This window comes from Penaeus chinensis, chromosome 43, assembly GCF_019202785.1.
Source record: "Penaeus chinensis breed Huanghai No. 1 chromosome 43, ASM1920278v2, whole genome shotgun sequence".
Taxonomy (NCBI): Eukaryota; Metazoa; Arthropoda; class Malacostraca; order Decapoda; family Penaeidae; genus Penaeus; species Penaeus chinensis.
Window position 1 is genome coordinate 19,769,471 of NC_061861.1, and position 6,377 is coordinate 19,775,847.

Here is a 6,377-nt window from a genome sequence, read left to right on the forward strand (position 1 = left end):
GGAAAGAGGGGGACGTGGAGGGAGGAAAGGAAGAAAGGAAGGAAGGAAGGAAGGAAGGAAGGAAGGAAGGAAGGAAGGAAGGAAGGAAGGAAGGAAGGAAGGAATGGATGGAAAGAGAGAGAGAGAGAGACAGAGAAAGAGAAAGAGACAGAGACAGAGACAGACAGACAGGGACAAACCGACAGAGAGGAAAGAGAACAGAGAGGAGGAAACCGACCAGAAAAAAGTAAACAACACGTGGGTTACGCTAAGATAAGTGGGTCTGTGTGCGTGCGTGTGATCGATATGGAAAATTCTCTTGGTCAGCAGAAATGCCTCTTCATTTCTCTTGTTTAATCTCGGCGTCGGGCTGCTTCTCATCTCCGGCTTGGGTTTGGTCTTGGCTTTTATTGCTTTTATTTATATTTTTGTCTTTTATTTTTTAATCGTTGGGTTTGGTTTAGTTTTTTCGATTTGTTTTATTTTGCTTTCTTTCTCTCTTTCCGTTTCTCTGTCTTCTTTTTCGTTTTTTTTTTCTTTTCTTCTTTCTTCTTCTTTTTCTTTTCCTCCTCCTCCTCCTCCTTTTTCTTCTTCTTCCTCCTCCTCTACCTCTACCTCTTCCTCTTCTTCCTGTTTTTCCTATCTCTTATCCTCCTCTTCCTCCTCCTTCTTATCCTTCCCCATCCCCATTTCCTCCTCTTCCTTCCTCCTTCTCCTTCTTCTCCTTCCCCTTCCCCATTCCCCATTCGCCAAGTAGAGACAGTCTTGCCGTTTGTTTACATCCGCTGGCGTCCACGTTGCACTGTGTTCCGCTCGCCTCTCGGTCGCCTTTTTGTTGTGGTGGCAGTCGGTGTCCGGACGCGTGGGCGAGGCTTTGGGGGAAGCACTTTTTTGCGTTTTTGTTCGTTGTTGTTCGTTGATGTTTGTTGGTATTGTTGTTGTTGTTAGGTTTATGGGTATTAGTATTAATGTTATTGGTATTATTATTGTTGTTGTGGATGTTATTACTATTATTGTTGTTATTATTATTTTTAATGATAATAATAATTATTAGTATTAATATTATTATTATTACTGCTATCGTTATCATTATTTCATTAGTCCCTCTTTATATGCTATGCACCTTATATATATATATATATATATATATATATATATATATATATATATATATATATATATATATATATATATATATATATATATATATATATATGGGTTACACATGGGAAATATGGTAATAATAATGATAATGATAATAATGATGGTAAGGATAAAAGTGATGATAATGGGAATGATGACGATGATGATAATAATGATAATAATAGTAATAACTATAATAACTCTTTAGAAATAAATAATGGCATCGGTGATTTATTGTTCGTAGGATCATCACGTATCTAAAAGCCCCCTTCCCCCCCCCTTCCCTTATCCCCTCACTCTCTCCCTTCACCCCCCCTCCCCTCACTCTCTTACGCTTCCCCTCCTCCCCTCCCTTTACCCCTCACCCTTCACCCTTCCCTTCCCCTCACTCCCTTACTCTTCACCCCCTCCCCTCACCCCCCCCATTTGACTTCGGCCTTCGATACGCAGCTCTCCCCCCCCCCCCCCCGCCCACAATAGATAATAGAAAAACTCCCGAGAGACGGTACGTGATTCATAACAAAAGGGGGGTAGGGGGGAGGGTGGGGGGAGGGAGGGAAGCTGACTGATGACGTGTGTAACCTTAGCTTTGGTGGAGAAAGGGGATGGGGAGGGAGGGGTGGGTGGAGGAGGGAGGGCAGGTTGGGTGGGTGGGTAGAGGAGGGAGGGGAGGGAGGAAGGGAGAGATGAGGAAGGGATGGAGAAAGAGAGGGAGGAAGGGAGGGAGGGAGATAGGGAGAATAACGGATGAGGGGGGTTAGCAGGCCCTTTGCAAAGGTCACGGGGACGCTACGTATGTTCCGAAGTTGCCGGAACAAAGTATTAGCTTTAAGGTCACGCATTCTCCTGGTCTTTAAAAATTGAATTGCCTGAGTAAGAGCTGTGGTTCCGAGAAAGGGGGGGGAGGGAGGGGGGAGGAAGGGGTGGAGATGGGAAGAGGGAGAGAGGGGAGGAGGGAGGGAGAGAGAGAGAAAGAGAAAGAGAAAGAGAGAGTGAGAGAGAGCGAGAGAAAGACGAAGCGAGAGAGTACGAGAAAGAGAAAAAGGGAAGGAGAGTAAAATAAAGAGATAGAGAAAGAGAGAGAAGTGAACGAGAAAGAGAGTGTACGAGAGAAAGAGAAAAAAAGTGAAAAAGAGAGAATCAGAGAGAAAGAGAAAGAGAATCACAGAGAGAGAGAGAGACGAAACCCCGCCCGCCGGCATCTCCAACGCGCCCAGACGTGTTCCAGCATCCGGGACCTTCTCTCGCCGAGGACCGCCCCCCTCTCGCCTGCGTCGTCCGCTCCGATCGCCGCCGTATCGCCGTCTCCGATCTCGATACCGATGGGGTGCTAAGGAGCGGCTTATCAGCGTATTTACATCTAAAGTTTGTCCTCCGGTCGCCGGGGACGCCCAGACCGCGGTGGGAACAAGAATAAGCTGCCGCGAATTGGCAGGTCCTCGGGTCAGCTCGCGTGGCAGGCGCTGTGCTGGGCCTTATCTGATGGCAGAGACACCTCGCCGGGACGTCTCGCCGGAGTCTCCTCTCTTCTCGTTCCTTCTTCCCGGGTTTTCTTTTCTTTTTATCTTATTTTGTGAGGGGAGGGGGTTGGGGGGGATAGGGATAGTTTGATTGCTTGATTGGTCTGTTTGTTTTTTGGGTTCTTTGGTATCTTCATTTGTTTTTTCTTGTATCCTTTTATCTCTCTCTTTCTCTCTCTCTCTCTCTCTCTCTCTCTCTCTCTCTCTCTCTCTCTCTCTCTCTCTCTCTCTCTTTCTCTCTCTCTCTCTCTCTCTCTCTCTCTCTCTCTCTCTCTCTCTCTCTCTCTCTCTCTCTCTCTCTCTCTCTCTCTCTCTCTCTCTCTCTCTCTCTCTCTCTCTCTCCCTCTCTCTCTCTCTCTCTCTCTCTCTCTCTCTCTCTCTCTCTCTCTCTCTCTCTCTCTCTCTCTCCCTCTCCCTCCGCCATGCCTGAGTTCATTATCCTGTTAAGCCCCAACGCGGCTGCAGGATCGAGGAAGCCGTCCCTTGCCAACACCCGCCGTTCCTTCGCATCCTTCCCCCTTTCTCCTGCCGGCTGTCGCACACGCCCCCGTCAGGACTAGTTGCAGGATCCTAAACATTAGTTCGCGGCAAATAAGGCTATCTGGCGCGCCGTCCGGGTGGCCCCTTCGCGTGGCTTACCGCTGAGGCTCTTTAGCAGGGGGCCGTGTGGGTCCTTTGGCAAGTCCTCGGGTCAATCCTTCTTTCCCTTTGGCCCGAACTCCTTTCGAAGTCGTGTCTCAGGTTCGCTGTTTAAGTCCCTCCTTCTACCTGGTTCTTCTCCTTTCCAGGTCCTTTGTGACAAGTCCTCCTCCTCCTCCTTGTAGATCCTTCCCTCCTGTTCTGCTAGCTGCGTTCTCCTTTGTTGGTCTCTCTCCTTCTAGCTGCCTTCCCCCCTCCCCTCCTTCCAGCTAGCTCCCCCTCCAACCACACACACACCTTCCCCAACTCACCCCCTCCTCCTCCAAAAGCAAAAAAAAACAACTACTTGAGGCCTTCAGCAGCAACACATAAATCGAGTCGCGAAGTCGCTCAACAGCCGGGCATTATGTATTGGTTCGAGACGCGAGAGAACTGGCCCAGTGTCAACAACAGGCGAGGTTATCTGATGTTGGGACAAGTCATATTGCTTCATGTCACTCGTACTTTCTAGTTTGTAATGACGGCGAAGAGGGAATAAAGAGGGAGGAGGAGGAGGAGGAGAGAGCGGACGGGCGATTGGACTGAATGTGAACAGCGGTCTTTGTCACCTGAAGTAAATGTCAGTCGACAATAAAAAAAATATATAAAAGAGAAAGAGGGGTTTGGGAATAAAGAAGGGATAGGAAGAAAAGAAAAGAGAAAGAGAGAGAAAAAAAGTAGGCTTTAACATAGAATTCAATCTCGGTAATCGTATACCTTTGATTAAACTGAATATGAACAGCGGTCTTTGTCAGCTGATTCAGAGAGGTACGGCGATGGTGTCAGCTTAAGAAAACAAAAATAAAACAAATCTGAGAAGAGAAAGGTGGATCTTGAGATACGAATAAAGAAACGGATGAAAGAAAAGGGTAAAATGTTGTAAACAAATATATGATAATTAAAATAAAATAAAGAAATTAAAAATCATTTATAAAACGAAAAAATAAAAACGAAAATATACCTATTCCCTCCTCCCACCTCCCCCCCCCCCCTTCTTTGCACATTCGCTTCCCCAGGGTATATTGACTTCCTATCGCCCCCCCCTCACCCCTCACCCCCCACACTTCACCTAAAGAACTAACCCCTTTTCCGTGTAACCTGAACCACCTAAGCATTCTTTCCTGTCGCTTCCTTCCCCTCTTACCTCTCCCCCTTCCATCCTTTCCCCACCTTCTCTTCTCCCTCTCTCTCCTCTCTCTCCTTCCTCATTCATCACTGCTTGCCCCCCCCCTCTTCCGACTCCCTCTCCCATCCCCTCTCTTTCTTCTTCCTTCTCCTCCTCTCCTCCCCCCCTTCCCCTTTCCCCTCCCCACTTCCTCCTCCCTTCTTCCTCCCCTTCCCCTCTCTTTCTTACTCCTTCTCCTCGTCCTCTCCTTCCTCCTCCCTCCTCTCCCATCCCTTACTTCCTTCCCCTCTCCTCCTCCTTCCCTCTTCCTCCCTCCTTCTCCGATCACCCACCCTTCACTTCCTTCCTCCTTCCTCCTTTCCACCTTCCTCCTCCTCCTCCTCCTTCTCTCACCCCTCCTCCACCTCCCGCCCCACTCCTCCCCTCACCCTCCCCCCCTCCCCCCCACTCATAATCACGACCTCACTTGTAAGGCTGTTTGCAAACCAGCGAAATCCGACCTCGTGATTGGATCGTAATGAGGGGAGAGGGTGAGGGGAAAAGGGAGCTAAGTGGAGGAAATTGTAGCGCGCGAGGAACTGGGGGTCAACTTGGCGCGTCTTTTTGAGGGCGCCGATTGGCTTTTGTTTTTGGGTTTTTTTTGTTGTTTTTTTGGTATGGATTTGGTGTTTTTTTGTGTGTTGTTTGGTTGGTTGTGTGTGTGTGTGTGTGTGTGAATTTGTGTGTGTGTGTGGGTTTCCGCGCGCGTATGATTCATTTTATTTCATTAACAGATCAGATTTATTTATCTTTTTACTTTACGCTTTCACATATAAGAAAAAAAAATCGCAAAATAAGAAACACAACGACTTTCACATAAAATCAGATTTTTATATATATATATCAATTTCCTGCAATGGAGACACAAAACAAAAACCAAACTCCTGCGCGATATTTCAGCCGTTCAAAAAACGCCGTGCGAAGCCACACAACAGGTCACCTCGGAAACAGGAAATGACGTAACCGCAAATGATACCCCCCCACCCACCCCCCATCTCCAATGCCACCCCCCCCCTTTACTCCGTCTGCTCCCCCCACCCCCTTCCCCCGCCATTTACCTTCCGTCGGTAGAGAATCAAGGAATTTTAGTTTCTCGGGCTGTTTTATATATATATATATAAATGTGTGTGTGTGTGTGTGTGTATGTATGTATGTGTGTGTGCGTGCGTGTGCGTGTGCGTGTGTGTGTGTGTGTGTGTGTGTGTGTGTGTGTGTGTGTGTGTGTGTGTGTGTGTGTGTGTGTGTGTGTGTGTGTGTGTGCGTGTGTGTGTGTGTGTGTGTGTGTGTGTGTGTGTGCGTGTGCGTGTGTGTGTGTGTGTGTGTGTGTGTGTCTGCATAAAATACATAGTTATTTTATAGAAATATATATAAGCCATTTTACTTGTAACGATTTATAATACTAGACTAAATAATATTGTATGATTTTGTATAACATTATTTAATATTGTACATCCTTTTAAGTCACTGTATAACACTATATGACTTTATATTTTCCTGTAAAGCAAAAATGACAGTGACTTAAAGATTTTACAAGACATGCAGGGAAGAGAAACATTTTTAATTCGTTATTTTTTCGCTCTGCAGATTTGTTCTCTTAAAGAAAATTAGAAATACATATTATTATTGATTTTTTACGTATATTTAAATACATGACGTTTAGATACATCCATTCAGAAATAAATAAATATATAAAAACATTCGGCAAATCGGGTCTGTTTTGAATGCCTTTATGGTGACTGGAAAATACGTGTTGCATAACGGTGTCACGCCTGAGTAGTTCCATTATCGTTATCTCAAGTTGTAAGTGATTGCAAGGTGCATGCAACGGGCTTATCTCTCTTTTTCTCTTTCTCTCTCTCTCTTTCTTTTTCTTTCTCTCGTCTCGTCTCACT